At 36.3% G+C, this 23,270-nt stretch overlaps 2 pseudogenes; both read right to left on the bottom strand.

The window, feature by feature from the left end:
* Positions 1-1,612: 1,612 nt before the first annotated feature.
* LOC149168785 (monooxygenase 3-like) lies at positions 1,613-7,720 on the bottom strand (annotated as a pseudogene).
* Positions 7,720-8,470, bottom strand: LOC149168784 (monooxygenase 2-like; annotated as a pseudogene).
* Between the last annotated feature and the right edge of the window lie 14,800 nt (positions 8,471-23,270).

Genomic DNA, 23,270 nt, shown 5'->3' with positions numbered 1-23,270 from the left:
AAGCTCAAGAAGAGGTTCAGCTTCCATAATTATCTATTGGGACAAGCCTAAAATATGATGGAAGTTTTTTTCATTATTTATATATAATTTGTCATATAGGTTCTAATCAATATTTGGGTATTTATTAAATATAAAGTAGATGGAATAAGTTGGGTTAGATTATCAACAAAGGGATAGGAGATGGAGAATGAGGCATCACTCACATCAAAGTAATTGCTAACAAATTGAGTTTTCGGATTTCTTCAACATTATGAATATACCAAAAAGTGCAAGAAAAATGATATGGAATGAAAGGTATTCTCTTAAAAATTACATGGAATGAATGGTATGCTCTTATGTAGTGGTTTAGGATGACTGAGTTGATAGTTGAAGTTGGTGAACTCAAACATGGAGGAAATTTACTTTTTTGTTGGTGGGATTGTTGGGAATGCGTTGTTTAAGACTAGCTACCAAAACTCTCTTTTTCTTTGAGGATATTGCATAGAATGTGGGGGAGAATGGTAGTATTCTTATTCTAAATGAAAAGTTTCCTAATTCATGTATATTATGTATTATTATCAAAATCCTTAATTGGAAATCATCGAAACTTCACAATTTTAACAATTTGTGGTCAATACATGCAGACGAATTTGGTAATCTGGAGGAATGTTTCTTTGTGGATCTTAAATGGAATATGCATCATTCTTAGGCCACAAATATCCTCTGTAAAGAATATATGAGGTGACCATGCCACACCTTTAGCCATAGGACAGAAAAAACCTTATGATTATCCCTAATTATGAGAAAAGACCTTATGATTATCCCTAATTATGAGCGGTTTAGATAACTTATTGGAAATTAATATGAAGTTAGGATTTCATTTATACCATATAAATTCTTAAAAGCCTTCATTTCTTCTTCTTATGACAAGAAATTTAAATAAATTTTATTTCTAAGAATATTCAACATATGTTTTAGATTATATATGTTTTATTATAACTAATTAGAAAATAAATGTTTACGATGGAATTAAGTTAAAATAAGTAAACATCCAGAATTCATTTGGAATATAAAGGGTTATGTGTGTTGAGGATGGGAAATAAAATTTCACAAATAACTCGTTAACATAAAAATAAGCAAATGCTCATTTCTATTTGCATTACAAACTAAGATAGAATTTTTCATTTTCTTTATTTATAGGAAAAGGAACCTTCAAACCATAACAATATATTTAAATTATGAAGAAAATATATACATATAGAAGCTTCGAACAATAATAATATATTTAAATTAGGAAGAAAATATATACATGTAGTATTATAAGCTTAAAAAAATCAATCCCAAGGAGAATTTAGTTGAAGGAGCATGTCAAAAGATATTTGGGAAGTGAGGTGATGTAAACTAAACGATTTTACAATAAGTTATTTTATTTCCAATAGCACTACGTAGCATTAATATAATATTGAAGAGCGGTCTTCAACAAATGTAGAGTGAACTTATTCATTCCATTTCCATTAAATTGCCTAGGTGGACACATCATAAGTCTCCCACGAATGAAGTCTTCGATGAGCGAAGCCAACAGTGCATCGTAATATCAATGGAAAATAGTTGTTTACTCTTAAACAATTATAATTCATGTGCATGAGCTGATGCGGATGATGTAACAACAGTTTAGCGGAGAGATGGATGTGAAGTAGGGAAGATGTGACATGGAAAAGAAAGGCAACCAACTCCAATCACGAAGGAATCGCAGGAAAGAAGAGTATCCATCCAGCACATTGGCTGTCACAAATGTTGATCCAACCACGCTCAACACTCTCCATTTCCTCGCGGCAAAGTATTGCTGAAAGCATTTTTGTTGGAAGAATATGGAATCTGTAATTTCCACCCCAGGGATTCTAGTTACTGGTTTGGAAGGTTTACTAAAACCTACAGGCTTTGGTGTAATAGAAAACCTTTCCATGGTATCAGAGCTTGGACCGAGGTTTGATTCTCCAGAGTTGAGTTTGGGGTGTTGGAAGAATCACCACACCTCTATGAAATCCATAATTTCCACCCTGGGTGTAATGACCTGCAGTTCTGGGCGCGCGGATGGACAGTGCGTGCGCATGGGTAGGCTGAATGAACAACATTCGGTTGAAGCTTGGACGAGCTGCGGTGAGGCATTGGTGCAAGCTCATTGATATGCGACGGTATGTTATACATATGTGGAGTGGGCGAGCATGTTTATATGCATGGTAGCATGGTGATAAAGTTATGGAGGCCAACGAATGATTTGTGAAGCTGACGGAGGTTGAGAGGATGCGTAGGAGGGGCCGACATGATATTTGGAGACCTTCCGATGGCATGTGGAGTGTTGGGCAGCCAGACTTCGCCCTACACTTGGTATATATTGCAAGAGCATTGGATCTCATCTGGCAACCAACTTTTGCTCAACATCTTCGCTCTACAAGGTGGAGGTGCAAGTCTAGTGCATAGTTCTAAGGAGCAGGCGAATGTTCAACAATGCGTCCATTCTTGGGTAGCACTGCACGGTGATAGTGCGGTTGTGGGTGAAGGTGCGGGCAGGAGTGCTTGGTGGTTGGGTGAGGGCATGCATGGGTGTGTGGCGCCCGACAGACGGTTGAGGCGTGCATGGGTGTGTGGCGCCCAGTTTATGCGATGGAGTGCCCGATGGTGAAACGTTGGTGGGCACCCGGTTTGTGCAACGACTTGGCACGGGTTCTTGGGTGACTTGGGAGAGCGCCCACCCGTCGTGCAAGTGTGCACAGAGACTTAGTGGAGTGTTGAGATTGTGAACGGAGGTGTGTTTCGGGCAGAGGCGCCCGTGTGTGGCAACTTGGAGGCGCGCCTAAGTTGGGCAAACAACACGATCGTGCGACGAGGTCAACGAAGGGTTGGTGAGTCATGCGGCGACCGTGCAGAGGCGCCGACGAGCTAGGCAACCGAGTTTGCTGAAGTTGGAAATTTGGCTAAGTATAAATTTGGGGTTTCTAAGGGACTTAGTCTGTACTTTGTAAAAGTGGAAAAATTGTATAATATATTGATTCAGGCAGACTCATATTGCACGGAGTTGCCCCTCCCTTTATACTGTTGTGCATTTCTCTTGTATAATGTTGTTTATGTGAATGTTATGGGCTTTCACTTGTATAAAGGAACACGTTAATAATACTTGGTAACGAAAATAAGACTAAGTATGGAATGTTAGGCATAGTCTACAATCGTAAGTATTGGTAAAAAGAAAATGATTGGTAGTGCCGCACCTCGCTATAAGCGATTGAAAGACTACTACAGGTGTAGGGACGTGACAGTTGGTATCAGAGCTGGTGAACTGAATCAAGGAGCTGATTCTACAAAGGCCGATGACTTGGCAAGGAGTTCAAGTTTTGCAGGTGACAGGTGGAATATCAGGGTGATTCAGGTAAATGGTGAAACAGGTTTAGCAGAAGTGAAGCATCTTGCTTGGACCAAGCTGAATGAAAAGGCATGGTAGGTTTGGAAGAATGTGAAGGGAAGTTCTTGCTTACCTTATATAGGTTGAAGCAGATGAAAGAAAAGAATCCCCGAATTCAAAAAGAACTTGAAGTCTTGGAAAAGAATGTTGAAGACGAACTTCTTCAACTTGGTTGGACAATGGAGCAAGATGAAGTTGCAGATTGTGCTGACGAGGAAGAGGAAGCCATGATGATTGAGGATGTTGCAGATGTGACAACGATGGAGGATGAGCTTGAGATTGATCAAGTTGGACCAGGATCGTGCAGTTTCCAGACATGGATGGATGAGGATACTCATATGGAGGAGCCTCATGATGATGATAAAGTAAGTATTGATACTTGTGTTCAATCTGAGCATTTGGTAGATGGACCGTATGCAGGGAAAGGCAAAGTCAGTTTGCCGATGCTAGGGAGGATCTTACCATGGATGTCTACGATGAGACCTTGTATGGAGAAGCAAGGATTGTTGATTGTTGCAGGACTTGTTGGGGTTGTTTGTGACCTTATGGTAGAAGGTACAAAGGCCCGTGACAAGGGAGGAACATGATGATCGTTGTGAAGGATTGGGTCATGCTTTAGCCACATGGAGAATTGGCTAAGTTCCCGACATGACTCATGGATAGATTGGAGGGAACACACTTGGGTATCATGATACTTGGGTGGACTTCTCATGGCCGAGACCAAGAGAAACTCTTGGTGGAACCTTTAGTGGAGGAGCCATGATGGAAGGGACTCATGATGATGATGATATGGTTGGGTGACCGAGTTCACTAGGCCAAAGATTGCAGACTTGGATGAGGATGACCGATTGTTGTGATGGGTCTACTTGGTTGGACTACATGGGCAGCTTAGTCATGGACATCAGGTTGGAGACATGGAGCATGGTAGTCTTATACAGGGACATTATGCAGGAGCACTTGTAGAGGTGTCACTTATGGGCATCCAATGAGGAGTGCCAAGGCAGGGATGTTGTGCAGGTGGATTTTCTGATGTGACATGGAGATGGTTTACTTATGAGCCGATGGAGAGGTTGTGCACTTATGTACAATAAGGCCATGGACTTGGATGGAGTTGTGAGCAGACTATGGAGCATTTCTACTACATGGAGAGCTGAGGCATCTTGCAAAGAACTTTGGGCCGAGACTTGTATGCTTGCTGAGATGTTGGTTGGAGATGACTCATGGAGCTCATGATGACATGAGGTTGTGACTTTTAGGGACTTCATATATGGTGGACTTAGGGGATCTGATGCATTGAGGAGTTGAAGTCAGGGACTTTGATGCAGAATGGGATGCATACTTTCAAGTACATGTATGGGTGTGGCTTGGAAGAGTAACTTGATGTGGATGATCGATATGAGACACTTTGAAGTGATGGAGTTACAACGATGATGATGCTTTGGTGGCAACACTTGGGCATGGGTTGAGCCAAGACTCAACCACTTTTGACACATGGGAGCTGATTGATATATGATCGTGGGCAGCATATGGGAGATGAGACAAGTGGATACTTGTTTCTATGGCAGACTTGAGGGATGGCACATTGCAGATATGATGGAGGTTGCTTCATGGACTTGGATGTGGCACGTCGAGAGTCGGAGATTGATGAGATGGTCTCTTCATATTGAGGAGGTACACATATGGATGATGATGCTGGGGTAGATGTGGCTGATTTCATGCAGCACATTAGTACCAGACATCATGGACAACTTGTTGCAGATGAGATGAGGACTACTTCATGGACCTAAGCATGGCTTACACTTGTATGGAGATGGATTCTTGATTGAGTTGAGGATGTGACAGGATGTTCTAAGAAACAACCGACGATGGCATGGGGATGTACATTCTCATGGTTTGGGCATGACAGTTCAATTAGCTACCTAACTAGTTCAAACATGGGGGCATGCAGTGTACAGAGGTGTGTTAGCATTGTGTTGGAGTATCATGACAACAGTTCACATGAGGACAACACATGATGAGGTCGACACAAGATGTTGCAGGAAGCATGTAGCTTGAGATGGAGAGACCAGCCTTCCATGATGGACAACAGCATGTGGAGACTGTGATGAAAAGGTCGATGGTCATGGATTGAGATGATTTCTGATGTATGACATACTGATGAGGTGTATACCTTGGTATGGTGTTCTTGGTGACAGGTGGTTGCTGGGATGAGCCATGATGGAGACGATGGTTCTACATATGTTGCAGGGATGTTTGCAGTATGTGGAGGAGTTGACATCATGGATGACACAATTGTTATTGATCTTGGTGGATGGCTACTAGGATGGTATGTTGTCGAGGACGAAAACAATTTCAGGTCGAGGAGGATGTAACTACCTACAGTTCTGGGCGCGTGGATGGACAGTGCGTGCGCACGGGTAGGTTGAATGAACAACGTTCGGTTGAAGCTTGGACGAGCTGCAGTGAGGCATTGGTGCAAGCTCATTGATATGCGATGGTATGTTATGCATATGTGGAGTGGGCGAGCATGTTTATATGTGTGGTAACATGGTGATAAAGTTATGGAGGCCGACCAACGATGTGTGAAGCCGACGGAGGTTGAGAGCATGCGTAGGAGGGGCCGACATGATATTTGGAGACTTTTCGATGGCGTGTGGAGTGCTGGGCGAGTCGGCTGGGCAGCCAGACTTCGCCCTACACTTGGTATATATTGCAAGAGCGTTGGCTCTCATTTGGCAACCAACTTTCGCACAACATCTTCTCTCTACAAGGTGGAGGCGTAGGTCTAGTGCACAGTTCTAAGGAGGAGGTGCAGGTTTAGCAATGCACCCATTCTTGGGCAGGACTGCACGGTGATAGCACGGTTGTGGGTGAAGGTGTGGGCAGGAGTGCCCGGTGGTTGGGTGAGGGCGTTCACGTGTGTGTGGCGCCCGACGAACAGTTGAGGCGTCCACAAGTGTGTGGCACCCGGTTTATGCGACGGAGTGCCCAACGGTGAAACGTTGGTGGACGCTCAGTTTGTGCGACGACTTGGCACGGGTTCTTGGGTGACTCAAGTGAGTGCCCGCCCGTCGTGCAAGTGTGCATGGAGACTTGGTGGAGTGTTGAGATTGTGAACGGAGGTGTGTCTCAGGCAGAGGCGCCCGTGTGTGGCGACTTGGAGGCGCGCCTCAGTTGGGAAAACAACACGATCGTGTGACGAGGTGAACGAAGGGTTGGTGAATCGTGCAGAGGCGTCGACGAGCTGGGCAACCGAGTTTGCTGAAGTTGGAGATTTGGCTAAGTATAAATTTGGGGTTATCCAAGGACTTAGTCTATACTTTGTAAAAGTGGAAAAATTGTATAATATATTGATTCGGGCAGACTCATATTGCACGGAGTTGCCCCTCCCTTTATACTGTTGTGCATTTCTCTTGTATAATGCTATTTATGTGAGTGTTATGGGCTTTCACTTGTATAAAGGACCACATTAATAATACTTGGTAACGAAAATAAGACTAAGTATGAAATGTTAGGCGTAGTCTACAATCGTAAATATTGGTAAAAGGAAAACGATTGGTAGTGTCGCACCTCACTATAAGCGGTTGAAAGAGTATCGCAGGTGTAGGGGCATGACACTGGGCATCCTAATTACCAATTTGGAAAATTTACCAAAACCTAAAAAACCTCTTCAATTTCTTTACCTTTCTCTCTTCCTATTCTCCCTGTTTTATTCTCCCTAGTTTAGGTTTATGTCCTCCAATTTTACATTAGGGAGTGAGAAGCATCTGTCCAAAATGACAACGTACTCTAGTGCGAAGCAAGCGCCTTGACCCAGATCAGGTGTCATTGGGTGGAACGCGCCTCCCCAGTTTAGGTTTATGTCCTCCAATTGTACATTAGGGAGTGAGAAGCATCTGGCCAAAATGACAGCATACTCCAATGCGGAGCAAGCGCCTTGACCCATATCAGGTGTCATTGGGTGGAACGCGTCTCCAGAAACTATGACGCTCCCCTTGCCCTTTGCCTTACTGCTCCATTTCCACAGCCATTCCCATCTGAACCTTAGATCCAATATAGTCAACGTGTTAGCGGAACTGGATTGTAATAGCTCTTCAATGGGTTCCCCAAAACCCCTTACCGTGTCTAATGCCTACCGTCTCACGCTCTCTAAATCACGAGATAACTGGGCATCTATAAAGTTAATCTCATCATCTCATCTCACCACTTATAACCATCATGGACATACAAGTAAAGAAAATGTGGAAATAATCATATTCAATTACTTTGTGGTTGTGATTTCATGGTTATAATTCATGAGCATGAGCTGATGCAGATGATGGGAATGACAGTTTATCGGTAGGCAGAGTACGACAGTCAGAGATGGATGCGAAGTAGGGAAGATGTGACATGGAAAAGAAAGGCAACCAAATCCAATCACGAAGGAATCGGAGGAAAAAAGAGTATCCATCCAGCACATTGCCCATCACAAATGCTAATCCAATCACGCTCAACACTCTCCATTTCCACGTAGCCAAGTATTGCTGAAAGCATTTCTCTACCTTTCTTTCTTCTCTTCTCCCCACTTCATGTTTATGTCCTCCAATTTTATGTGTCCTCCAATTTTACATTAGGGAGTGACGCTCCCCTTTCCCTTTGCCTTACTACTCCATTTCCACGACCATTCCCATTTGAGCCTTAGATCCGATATAGTTAACATGTCAGCAGAACTGGATTGTACTAGCTCTTCAATGGGTTCTGGAAAACCCCTTACCGTCTCTAACACCGACCAGGTAAAGCTCTCCAAATCATGAGATAGTTGGGCATCTGTAAATTGAATCTCATCGTCTCATCTCACCACTTATAACCATCATCGACATACAAGTAAAGAAAATGTGGGAATAATCATACGCAATTACCTTGTGGTTGTGATTTCCTGGTTATAAACCAAAACACTCGTTTGCCTGCGCAAGGAATCATTCCTGCCCTCACCCCTGCACCCAATACTTTTAGCATCCTTTTCTCTACTGCATGGTAACCCTGAGGACACTCTCCCATCCCTCTGAGTGCATCACCATGTCAACAAGTAGCGAAGTGAAGTTCCATTATTTTCTTCAATAAATTTGGAAATAATATTTACTTACCGCCCATGCTGACTATAATTTACACGAAGGGTATCTGCTACACCAAGAGCGTCAAGCGCTCTCCAACCATTGGTCCATACAGTTAAAGCGGCACCAGTAGTTTGAAGAGAATCAATGAGCTCCAGCACTTGGCTCTTGAGGCCGATCCTGCATGCAGCATCCATTCACATTCATGTTCACATTCCCATTCCCATCCCCATAATATTAATGTTAATGTTCGGTCAAGATGTAGTGCTTGTAGTATTATTATTTCTCACTTAGCAAGCTAGCTCATGAAAAATGACACTATTATTATTTCTCAGTTACCAAGCTAGCTGAAAAATGAGATCATGAGACGAGACTCACCTGTGGAGGGAAATGGCAATGGTTAACCCTGCAACACTGCCTCCTACAATTACAATATTAATTGCTTCAGTTCCATTAGAACTAAAGAGACTGTTGGGGGTGGCCATCGTCCCACGATTTCTCTCTCACAAATTAAAGTTGCAATCTCACTTCGATCGTGCAATCCAAAATAGGCGTTAAGCCTGGAGGGTGTATATAAACACACACGTTTATATATAGTGGAAGAATCCAATAGATCGTGCAGGCTCCTTATACAGTTAGGTAGAAATGCCCTAGGAATTTGGGACAAATCATATAGAGATAATAGCTATAGCTGAATCATTTTCATCAGAGGTTAAATTTGAATAGTTTGACTAAAATTATTTTTCAAATATTTGATTGGACCATAATTTTGAAGGTCTTAACTTAGAATCTAAATGGTTTCCATTACTATTTGGATGCATATTTTGGTTTTGGTTTTGTCTTTCTGTTTCGACTATTACCTATCATTGTCAATGCAAAACATAAAATTTTACATTGATAATAAGTATCAATGCCATCATGGGTTTTAGAGTTTTTTCCTGGAAAAAGTCTTACAAACCTCTTGGGTTCTTTCATTCATCGTGAAATATATTAGTCGTGAAATATATGTACATAGGGTTTTATAGTGTTTCTTGTGTTGTTTTAATTTGTCAATATTATCTCTATCACAACAAGTTCTCGCATATTTTATTCCTTCATATATGGTTTAAGGTTGTTTTGGTTTTGTAATTGATTTGATATTTTTAGCAGCAACCAAAATTTTATCATTTTTTTTCTTTCTATAAACTTTTGGGTACTTTGTGATTTGCAGTCTTATGGTGTTTGTGACTTCAAGATATCTAGAATATTGCAACAACTATAGAAATTATAATTCTATCATGCTCTAATTAAGAATTTTGATAATTAGTTAGGTTATTAAATATATGCTTTAGCTAGCCTAGTAGATGAATAATTTAAGGATTGATATTGCCTTTTATGCATATATCATAACATGCTCCTATAGACAATATGAAGATAACTTTTATTAGAAGGCAATTGCTTTTCATTTTCTTGGGTTGTAATGTCCATGCAAAGAGCAATGTTGTCTCGGGTGAATTCCTACCCACAATTTTTCATCCATTACATTTGGTACCGACACTTGTTCATATATTACAATGTATCACATCTTTGATAGATTTTAAAAAATAAATTTCTAGACTTTTTTAAAAAGCATTGAACACAACTATATATTTTAGGTTCCAAATTATTTGAAGGCATGCCTATTACATGAATTTTATTCATTTTGATATATTCCATTGGAAATTAATTGAGGTGATGGATAATTGAGCTTTTACAAGAGTAAATATTGTTACAACATGACTAAAACAGGTTTGAATGTTTATGTTTACGGGGTGCGAGTTAAAATTTGAATATTTCTATTTGCGCGGCGTAGAGTCGAATACAAATGAGTGTGGCTATTGATTTCTTTTCATGTACATTGCTATTACACTTCACCCATCTCAGCTTTGGTTCAAACTAAATGCAATATGTTTTTTACATAATAATACAAGAACAAATTGAAATGTCTAATTGAAACAACTTTTTCTTTAAAAATAGAGAACTACCAAGGTGAATAATACTAAAACATGAAAGCAGTTTATTTTGTATGAAAGCTCAAGCTACACAACTATGAAGTCAATCTAAACATCATTGGGAGATATATATTCCTAAAATAAATGGGGTAATTGGATTTAAGGACAATAACCATCTAGTTAAAAGGGCTTGATCTGCAAAATATTCTTGAAAAAAAATAAAACATAAACTATTAAAAACCATGACTAGTATTCATTTATGTATGCACATCTTGAGAAAGCTACAATAGAGCAAGGTCAAAATTTTACCCTAAATATATTTTTCCATGTTTTACTACCCACAAGGATATATGTTTTTGTCTCACAACCTTCTTATTGAATTATGCAAAACAATAGGGATGATAGTGGTTCAGTTGGTGTTATTTATAATGATCCTAATTTTATCCTCCTAAGAATGGGCTAGCCATATTACACTTTTTATATCTATATTTACATTCTTATCTCCAAGCCCTCATGGTCATCCACTATTCATATCATCCTTCTACTGTAATGATTTTTCATTGTGAAGCTTCATAGAAAAACCACCTAAAATTAATTTTTTTGAAAATGGTTCATACTTAAGGAAATAACCTATTTACCATCACTTACTATACACCATAAGTTAAGTAAGTATGTGCATAAAAAAAGAATTGGAACAAGAACTTATTTACCATCACTATGCACCATAATTTATGCAAGTATTTGCATAAAAAACCAATTCGGACAAGATAGAAATAAATATACCTACTACCCACTATTATTTATATTTTCTTCAATACTTTAACATGTAAGAATAAAAGTGTAAATGTGAAAATTTAGTAGTGGTTATTACTCACCAAAAATTTGTTCAACTCCTTATGCCTTAATAAACAATTAGATGTTCTACTTCATAATATCAATTTGTATTTTTTCTAAGAACATAATATTCACGTGATTATGCTTCCTTGCAACACTTGTGTCATATGTGTCTTGGAGCACTTGTCTCATATATGTCTTTGCCACCCACGGACGCCAATTATCTGATTGTGTATTCTCTCTATGTTATAAAGTTTTATGATATCTCTTGAACAAAAGCATTTTCAACAAAGGAGTTTATATTTTATCTCTTTCAAATGTTTCACTAGTCTATATGGGTGGCACAAAACATCCTTATTTTCTCTGACAACTACCTCAGATATGTGAAGCAGGACCACATTTAGAATATTTATTTTCATTTTTTATTTCTTCATAAGTTAAACTAAACATAGTTTTGGTATTTTAGATATATTTTTTATATTATTTTGCATATATTTTTGTAGGAAAAATTAATAAACATTTTTCATGAAAATTTTAAGGATGAAAATTTATTTTAAGGTTTGGAAATATTAATGAATCTTATGTGTGCCTAATATGTAGATTGTAAAAATTTTAGTAATATATTTCAAAACTTATTCAAATTTCTAATGATCTTATATATAGTCTCTATAAAATTTTGGTGATTTTTAAAGTAAAATAATTTTATACTATAAAATTTTGGCGAATCATTTTAAGTAAAAATGGAAATTCGGAATCTTTGTTTTGGAAAAAACATAAAAATTTATCCCACCTACGAATATTAGCCCCTAAAATTTTCCGTGACACATTCTTTTTCTTGAATATGTACCCATCAATGGAGGTTCTAATAAGTTATTTCTCTAATCACATTCACATTACTTTAAGAGGTTTTTATTGACTAACAATAAATTAAAAAATAAAAATAATTTGATCAAAATTTTAGTAGACTCTGCCTTAACCCATTAATTGATACGATATTGGACTCATTCACATTCAGTTCAATGGGAAGGGGATTAGAGGGGGATGATCTAAATCAAGGTATTTCATCCCAATGCTTATTGACCTCCCTAGAATAGGTGCATATATTGGGAATAGTTTCAAATAACTTGAAAGAAAGTGATTTTGTATGTAAGGATCCCTCCCAACTAGATACAAGGCTTGAAGGAAAATAATGTGCAAAAATCCCTCCAAGGTGTCCAACAATGAAAGTTCAATAATAGTATAATATGCCACATTATTACATCTTTTAAATAGAGGAGGTGTTACTCTAAGCATGTTTCATGGTTGTCAATTAAGTGATGTGTAAAGTATTGAACATTCTGTCGAGGTGTTGAATCCTTTACTTAACATTTAATCACGTTCATTTAAGCTAGATATTTCCCATATATTCCTAACTACCCAATCATTAGTAGTTTTAGGGGTTATGGTGCCTACCATGATTGATCATTAATAATAGATGGGTTGAAGGATTGAATTTGGGAAAGAGTTTACCACTTCCCCAACCTACCCAATCATTCATTCATACATACATACATATATATATATATATATTTGGTTTCGTTCATTTTATTTAAGTTTCAATATTTTCCTAAATATACTCTAGAAGGTATTTGTGTTGTTCGGAAGTTAGATAAGTGTCATCTAGTTGTTATGGAAAGGGATATTTCAGCAAAATAGATTCAGGTTGTTAATTTGTATGAGATTTTATGTAATAGAACTTTCAATGTAATTGAGATTCATAGGACAAAAAGAGGTTCTGAGATTTTTGTAACACCCTCCTCCAACATCTACTCAAGTAACAAGCCAACTAGGGTAAACATGTGATAAGAAGTTACTATGATATGATTTGACTCCCTATGTGTCAGTTAGGGAAGTGGAACTGATGGAAACACACCATACAGACCTTCTACATCAGCAAAAAAACTCCCAATAGTCATCCCACCCATTTAGGTAACCATCCCCTGACACCAACTCAAATTTTAGACCATTAAAGTCTCGGATGCTCCCTTTAAATGGGCATGCATGCATCTAGGAGGCTTTGTATGCTCCCACAACATGGGTATGCATGCATCCAAGGACTTTCCTTCTAAATGTTGTCCCTACATCTTTAAGATTCGAGCCATTTTTTAAGGAGCAGAGCCTAGTTAACTCCCGAGAACTCAATGACAATTTCAAAACCAAAAAATAACAATAGAATAAGGAAAAAAATGCAATTAATTGAACAAGCACTTGACTAGATCCCTACTAGCCATGAAAAGAATTTAATCAAACATGTCACAAATATCTAATCTATAGGTTTAAACGTTAGATCTAAGCATATGGGTCTCATACTTACCTTAGAATCGCTAAGAAACATTGATGCCTCAACACATTAGCTGTAGTTTCATCCATTAGGCCATAGATACATTGCTCATTCATTTACAATTAAAAAGATGATGAGAGCCATACATAGTCGTTGCCATAATACATGTTAAGAACTAGAATAATAATAACATAAATACCAAGGAAACAACAACCGTATAATCCACATATAAATTGGTACAATACTCATGAAATAATAAGGAGAAATTACCTCATGTTAATAATGCAAAGGCCAACTAGTTGTGGGACTTCCATGAACCACCCGGGCATAGACATGGTTGAACCTAAACTCTCTTTAGTCAGTCACGCTCGTGCCATATTATAAGCATGAATGTGGAATCTCATAAAACACATTAATCAAAACAATATAGGGCTTCTAGAGGCCAAACTACCTCAACCCATCAAACAGTGTTTCCACCTCACGGTCAAACATCATAACTATCACTAGATTAGTCTCTACCCAAGTCTTCTAGGGCTCCACAATGTTTGTTCCAACCAAGTCTTCTAGGACTAGTAACTCAAACCACAACTTATACAGGGCTCTAGAGCATTTATCCAACCAAGGCTCTAGGACTAGTAATTTAACCCACCAAGGGCTCTAGAGCATTTGTCCAACCAAGGCTCTAGGACTAGTAACTTAACGCAAGCTATTACAGGGCTCTAGAGCGTTTGTCCAACCAAGGCTCGAGGAACAAGTAAGTCAACCCAAGCAAAAGTAAACATGAGAACCAACCAGTTAAAAAAAAAAAACCACAACAGCATGGTTATCCATGAAATGGAAAGGCTAGGAAAATCCACTATCAATCGAGGAAATCCTCCATGTGAATGACATAGCATGACCAATAAACCACATGTATTTTTCATGCATACCAAAACCAGTGTGGAAAACATACATGCAACTCGGTACCTGCAATAAAAACCCATTGTAGTTGCTGATTTCGATGTCCTCTCATTCTTTTCATGCTTTTCCTTTGCCTTCTTGCTCCAAAACTCCAAGTATGCCACACTCTCCAAGAGTGCTCCAAGAAAACTAAGAGTGTCTAAAGAGCTCTTAATCAAAAGAGTTATAAATAATGGGATTAATGTTAATTAAATTATATTAAAAAAATGAGTATATGTGTGAAGGTTATTACAAGTAGTGTGAGAGTTCTAGGTTACCACCCTGGACCTTCCATGGGTCATAAACTAAAATACTATTTCTTATGTGATATATAAATAATTAATAATTATAAGAAGTTACAGATTGGTTGAAGGAAATAATGGACAATTTTTTGTAGAAGCACAGGTGAGGAACATAATACTGAGATGAGAGTTATGGGAGGAGAAATTGAAATACCGAATGATGATTATTGACAAAATTACTACTATATGGTTAAATGAGCATAGTAAAAAGTTTACACCATTGTTGTAACAACAACATAATATCCATGTTTTCACCTAGTTGGTTCTATCATGAACTAATCTTCACGAAACCCTATGTCATAAAACTTACACAGTGAAAAACAATGTTAAAAAAAAAGTTGTTGACATGATTAATACACAATAATAAAGAAAGCTGACAAAGAATAATAAGAATAAATGTTTAAAATCCACTTATGACGGTTGAGTTATACCCCAACTGAAATAATTAGTTATAGACATAACCATAAACATATAATTAAAAAAAATTGTACAAGGTTGGCAAGAAAGAAGGTTAATAAAATTATTCAAACCTTATGTATAGTTGTAATTAATACAAACTTTAAAAAATGATAGGTAGGGAAATATTTAAGAGGCCTTATATTTATTCAGTTAAACACATGAAACAAAAAGGTTAGGTTTCATAAGTGATAATGTTAGTCAAGAAATATAACCTAGAGACCTCATTGGAGAGAGGTTAGGTTTCATAAGTGATAATGTTAGTCAAGAAATATAACCTGGAGACCTCATTAGAGAGGATTTATAGATAAATGAAGAAGTCTTAAAAAAAATTTAATTAAATCATTATGAAAACTGTCCAGAATGCATTATTCTAAAGGGAATCTGAAGTCAAAGTAAGATATGACCAAGTTTGTTAAATCTCCAAACTTTAGGTGGGGTGGACAAACGTCATTGTGTACTCTATCTACGTTATAAAGAAAAGCCGTATGAAATTTCTCAATTATCTCTTTTTAATTTTGCACAAGTCATTATAGGCCACACATCACTTGTTTATTGTACCTTACAAAGTCACCTTAAATGATCTTATGAATCACGTGTACTACTTCAGATTCTCTCAAACATTACGTTTACCATTCAGGTTTCTAATTTTTATTTTTATCCTTGTCGTTGGCAGGATATAATGTAATCACTTTGTGTTCACTCTTCAATTAATCGTTGGTTGACCAAAAATTAAAGAGATAATTTATAAATTAAACATTAGAAAACAAAAACACTTTAGTTTAAAAAAAAATGAATTATATTTATTTACGTTCTAATAGGTGGAGAGCCCTTGAATCTTATTTAACAATGATGTTCAATGTATGATGAGCAAGGTAGACCGTCGTTGGATCATCCATTTGCAGGGAAGTATAGATAATGTAATGTACGATTATGAGTGTAATATTTACTTTCACATTTACTATCTCACAGTTCAATAAATAAACTTGTGTGAGCCTCCATACCTTGAATTTTATGCCGGATGTCTTATTCTAAGTTCACACAATATATAAGTGTACACATTTCTACCTAGGACATGTTGTTCATGTACTAAAAGGCGGGGGCGACTATGGTTGACCTTCCTCTATGTCATTAGCTTCACTCCGGATCACCGACTATTGACTATGTGACAATGCCATAGTCCTTTTACTACTCTCAACCATTCTAATGTGTAGTTTCTGTTTGTCAGGACCTTTCTATTCACCAACGTGTTATTTTCTAACTATAAGTCTGGGCTCAATATGGTTGGGCTTCATGTTGTGTAGGACATTTATTCTGGGTTGTGACTGACCTCTCATTACTAACAATGACTCAATGTAGCATGTGGCAGGATTACATTTTAAGAATAATGTTCATCCTCCACACAAAAATGGTTCAGCGGCCCAGGCGGCAGTAGTCAATTGAAGGGCCAATCGAAGTCAATACTATACATGAGCACACTCGGTTTCATTGTTTTTTGGTTCGAATCTCAACCTCCTTGGTGTCGGGATCGACCTCCGATTACTGGTAGTGACTCAATATGCGATGTAGCAGCATAACATTGTAAGAAGATTGCTCATTTTATATTATCATTATATAATAATAATAATAATAAGTAATTTTAACATTATATAATAATTTAATAATATTTTCAAAACCATCATCGTCCATTATCCGCATGGAAATGACTTTATGTGCCATGTGACAGGGTAGCATTGTTTGAAGACCGTTCAAGCTCCGTGTGGCAGCGGTTCACTGGCTCAGGTGGAAGTAGTTAGCTAAAGGGCTAGGTAGAGGGTGCCCAGTTTCATTTACGCTACACATTTCCCATATTTTCCTCACTACCCAATCACCAATAGTAATAAGGGTTATAGATCTTAAAATGTTTGATCATTAACAGTATATGGGTTGAAGGAATAGAGTTGGAAAGAGGTTCACCACTTCCCCAACCTATATATATATATAGATATATATAGATATATATATAAGGTTATGAAGCCTACCTTGTCTGATCATTAACAATAAATGGGTTGAAGGAATACACACACTAGCACAACCCTATAAATTAAATGGGTGGTAAACAATGATTACCATTATAAGCATCAAAGTAATTACTTTATGATACATCTCACGTTGACAAAACTAAAAAAATCATAAAATTAACCAAATTATAACTTTATTATTATTATTTGTATTATTGTTATTATTATTATTTATAAAAATAATTAATATATGATTTTTGTTTTTTTAGAAAGAAAAAACTAACAAGTCTTTTATTGAGGTAATTTTTTTTACATAAGTTTGATGGAGCTAATACAAAAACCATGGATTGTAACAATAGAAATTATGCATTGTAGAAACATCACCCAAAGTATGCAAGTATCATATACTACCTGGTATACATGAGACAAAAAATTCCCGTTTTGGAGATGTGCCACATGATTCTATCAAAAAAACTAAATATAAAGTATTTGCCTAACAAAAATTTTAAATGTTAAGTCTATCTAAGAAATTATTAATGTAAAATCAACATATTAGGATCTTGCTTGTCCTTTGAAGAGAACCATGACAAAAACTTTGTAGGTGAATTCTACGCATCTAATATCGGTGTCCTTGTCTTGAAAGAGCATCAACCACTAAATTTTTCCCCTAGCATAATTGAGTAAATGTAATATTCCCTTTTCTTGATAGGGTCAAAATGGACGAAATGTACCCATGGTATTTGCTTTAATTTTTGGAGGGAAAAAAATAAGATAAGGTTTCTAGAGAGTCCATCATGCCTATAAAAGGGGATACGAGCTAGGAATTTGGATTATCTTAAGTTGTTTATCTTATTGTGTTTATTCAGAACTTGGCGTGGCTAGTTCACTTTAATCCTAAGATGAAAACCCCGTGGTGAATTTGTGGTGGATCCAACCAGGATTCACGAAGGTGCTTCAATGACTTAGATTAGTGTTTCAATGAGTAGTCATGCATGCCATTTGCAGGGGCTCCAATTGTATTTGTATGGGCATGTATCTTTGTTTTCAATTATTAATATAAATAAGAGGTTTCATTTTCATATCCCCTTTATGTTCAGTGTTTGATTGCAAATGATAACATTTAAATGTGCCATAACTATTAAGATTTTCTATGTTTGGGATCTTACAGTGGTATCAGAGTTGTGCATCGTGTCAACCTGAGGGTTTTATTAGGAAATTCTAAATTATCTGTAGGATTATTTGGGTGTTTCATACAGAGAACATCGGTGATATTTTTTCTAACCGTAACTCACATTTCCATCATTGGTGATATTCAGTATCACCCTAGTATTTTATTTGTAAGTTGATTGAAAGGGAAATTTTTTGCATCGGTACAAGGGTTATTATTTATTGTAAAAGAAAAGGTAAAAACTACCTTTGCCAAATTATTTATTAAAGGGAATTAAGATTGGATTGGGGTATGTTGTATCATATATGTCCATTCAAGTTTGTAGTATCATTCAGATCTTGACCACGCATCATCGACTCCATCGGGATTGGATCGTTGTCGCGCATAACCAACGTTCTTTGTAAACAAGGCTTTGACATGTCATATTCCTTCAGAAGCGAGTTACTTTCTAGTGTAATAATTCATATTTCAATCGCTCCACCGTATTTATCTGTGAAAGCTAAAATCAAGAGGTTTTCTAAAGGCTAAGAGGCTAACTCATCAATGTGGAAGCCATACATTGAAGGGTTGAGAACCCAATCACATTGTATTTCCAATGTCATGGAATATCGCATGTATATTGAGGGACGCATAGATGGTCGAGGGACACAAGGCCATATTTACCAGTGCTCGGTCATATTGTTGACCGTTCCAATTTTGGGGATGCTAGGCATACGACTGGTCGCAGGAGAGTTTTTCCTGTCTTCATGGATCATGAAGCCATGATTAGAACAATAGTTATAGTTATATATAGTAATAAATAAGTTGGAATCACAAATCATTTGAATCCCATACCACCAGTGTTTAAAGGGGAAAGTAAGGTTGGAGAGATAATCATTTCATTGGGAGAGTTATGACTCCTAACCAAAAATCACATGAAGATCCACATTTGAATATCGAGAGACTTTGTATTCCAGACCGAGGATTGACCACTCTGGTTGTTGTTGGGCAGAGTTGTAGGAATTGTGAATGATGCTTGCTCTATTGGAATGTTACAAAGCCAGTGTATGAGTAAAGGGAGTTTACAGGGTCATTAAGGACTGAAAGCAAGGATTAAGCAGTCATTTAATTATCTTTTTCGTTGTCAAGACAAAGGTTTTCCACCTCTTTCCAGAGATATTCAATAGACCTGTCGGATCGCTAGTCAAGTTTGATCCTCTATTTGGTGTAATAAGACTAAACACATCATTTAACCGATCTAATTGCATGTTTATTAGATCTCAAGAGATCAGTCACATTGCTTACGCAATACTAATCACTTATTCGCATAAGTGGGTTGTTGAGAGACCATATATGCTAGCCATGGGATATCAATCCAACACAGAGTTGATCATAGAGGGAAATGGAGTTGGAATTTAGAAATTCAAGGCCTAGGGTTCCCTCCTCTAACTGTAAGGAGAAAGAAAAAGTCTCTGGGGCATCATAATGGTATTATAACCATCCTTTATAAAGTTATTAAGGTTAATGATAATAATATTATAGAAAAGAATGACCGAATATGATCAACCAATGTATTTTATGATTGAATGTGGTAAACCATTGTCAAAATGCACAATCATAATCTATGATAGAAAAGTATGGTGTGAAACAATGGATAATCATGTTTAGCCATGGAAAATGTAGGTCAACCATGGTCAATCAAGATCAACCATAGTCACACAATTGTCAACCATAGACATATAATTGTCAACCATACTTAAAACATAGTTTGTGATGTTTAGACATGGTGAACATGGACACATATAGTCAACTATGGTTAGCCATAGTGAAACAATGGGTTCATTATCCTTTCAGTTTATAATACTAATCCCTTAGGTTTATTAATCCCTTGAATTTATAATATTATTAGTCCCTTGTGTTTACTAATATGTTAGGTTTAATATTCTCATGTTGGAATGGTACAAAAATTTATCCAATGTCATAGTCTCACAAACATCATCGCAATAAGTCAAGCATAGTGACATGCATCATTGCAATAAGACAAGCACTCTCACAATCATTGTCACAATTATAAATTAAATTGTAATTTATTCAATGTTGCATTGCGATGTTGAATAAATTAGGGTTTAATATTCTCATTTATAATATTGCATTTAGGGTTTATAATCTTAAGGTTTATAATATTATTCTTAGGGTTTTTAATCCATTGAATTTATAATATTTATCCTAGGATTTATAATCCCTTGGGTTTATAATGTAAATCATAGGGTTTTATATTATTCTCATGGCTTCATTATCCCTTGGGTTTATAATATTAATTTCTTGGGTTTATTAATCCCTCGGGTTTACAATATAAATAATCCCTTAGGTTTAATAATCAATAATCCTTTAGGTTTAATATTGTGATGTTGGAATGGTATGGAAATCTATCCAATGCCGCAGTGTGATAAGCATTGTCACAATGTGACAATCATTGTTAGCAGTCTACTCAATGTCGCATTGCAACATTGAATAAATTATGGTTTAATATTCTCATTTATTATATTGGATTAAGGGATTAGGGTTTGTTATGTTTTATAATATTGGTTTTAGGGTCTATAATCTTAAGGTTTATAATGGTATGGTTTATAATATTATTTTTAGGGTTTCTAATCCCTTGGGTTTATAATATTAATCCTAGGGTTTATAATCGCCTAGGTTTATAATATAAATCTTATGGTTTAATAGTATTCACGTGGTTTCATTATCCTTTGGGTTCATAATATTAATCCATTGGGTTTAAATTTTATAATCTTAATGTTTATTATCGTAAGGTTTATAATAGTAATCCTAGGGTTTTTAATCCCTTGGGTTTATAATATGAACCCTGTGGTTTACAATACCTTGGGTTTACAATATTAATCCTAGGGTTTTTAATCCACTAGGTTTATAATATTAACCATGTGGCTTACAATACCTTGAGTTTATAATATAAATCCTTGGTTTAATAATATTCCCATGGGTTCATTATCCTTTGGGTTTATAATATCAATCCTTGGTGTTTATAATATCAATCCTTTATGTTTATTAATCCCCTCAGTTTATAATATTATTAATCTCATGGGTTTATTAATATGTTGGGTTTAAAATATTAATAATATCTTAGGTTTAATAATTTTAATCCCTTGGGTTTAATATTGTGACATCGGAATGGTAAGAAAATCTATCGAACGTCACAATGTGACGAGCATCATCACAATGTGGCAAACATTGTAGGAATCATTGTCACAATAACACACTACACTGCAAGTTATTCAATGTCACATTTGGACGTTGAATAAATTAGCCTTTAATATTCTAGTTCATAATATTGGATTTAGGGTTTATAATCTAAAAGTTTATAATCATAATGTTTATAATAATAATCCTAGGGTTTTTAATTCCTCGAATTTATAATATTGATCCTAGGGTTTATAATCCCTTGGATTTATAATATAAATCCTAAGGATAAATATTACTCTCATCGATTCAGTACCCCTTGGGTTTATAATATTAATCCCTTGGGTATATTAATTCCTTTTGTTCATAATATTATTGATCCCTTGGGTTTATTAATCCCATTGGCTTTAAAATATCAATAATCCCTCAGGTTTAATAATCAATAATCCCTTAGGTTTAGTATTGTGATGTTGGAATGGTACGAAAATCTATCCAACATCACAGTGGGGCAAGCATCATCACAATGCGACAAACAATGTGACAATCATTGTCAACAATTTATTCATTGGGTTTATATCATTAACACCTATCGATGTTTTTCAACCATATTTACTAATGTGGTTGGGTTTATAATATTAAAAATCCATAGGATTTATTAATCCCTTGCGGTTTATATACCTTGGGTTTATAATATTTATCCCTTGGGTTTAACATTATTCCCTTGTGTTTATAATCTTTTTGGTTTTTTAGTATTAAAGCTTTTGGTTTATTATTCCCAATCCCTTGGGTTTATTAATCTAAGGGTTGTTATTCCTAAGGTGCAATGTTATTCATATGATATATAATATTAATCCTTCGGTCTAATATAAATCCCCTTGCTTTATAATAATGGTCATCCATGGCCTAACGTCACATTGTGACAACGTTTTTCTCAATATGAAATCAAACATGGTCCAATGTCGCATTGTGGCAAAGATTTTCTCCATATGAAAATCATTGATGGTCAACCATGGTCAACTATGGTGCAACGCCACACTGTGACAAATATTGTCTCAATATGCAAATCAACCATGGTCAACCATGGTCCAATGTCACATTCTCACAAAGATTGTCTTAGTGTGAAATATTATTCATAGGGTTTATAATATTACTCCTATGGTTTAATATAAATCCCTTGGGTTTATAAACATGGTCAACCATGTTCCAATGTCACATTATGAAAGAGTTTGTCTCAATATGAAAATCAAATATTATTAACCATGGTCAACCATGTATCAACGTCACATTGTGACAAATATTATTTCAATATGGAAATCAACCATGGTTAGCCATGATAATTCTAGGGTTTGCAATATTTATCTTAGGTTTTATATACCTTGGGTTTATAATATTAATCCATTGTGTGTAATATTATTCCCTTTTGTTTATAATCCCTTTGTTTTTTTGTATTAATCCCTTGGCTTTATTATTATCATGGGTTTATAATATCAATCCCTTGGGTTTATTAATCTACAGGTTTGTATTCCTAGGGTGTAATATTATTCATAAGGTTTATTAATGCTTATCGATGCTTTTAGACCA

Source organism: Pinus tabuliformis, chromosome 4_2 (genome assembly GCF_031772625.1).
Source record: "Pinus tabuliformis cultivar Carrire ecotype Pingquan chromosome 4_2, CPIR1, whole genome shotgun sequence".
Lineage (NCBI taxonomy): Eukaryota > Viridiplantae > Streptophyta > Pinopsida > Pinales > Pinaceae > Pinus > Pinus tabuliformis.
Note: the sequence above shows the minus strand (reverse complement) of the source record. Positions and strands in the feature narration are given on the sequence as shown.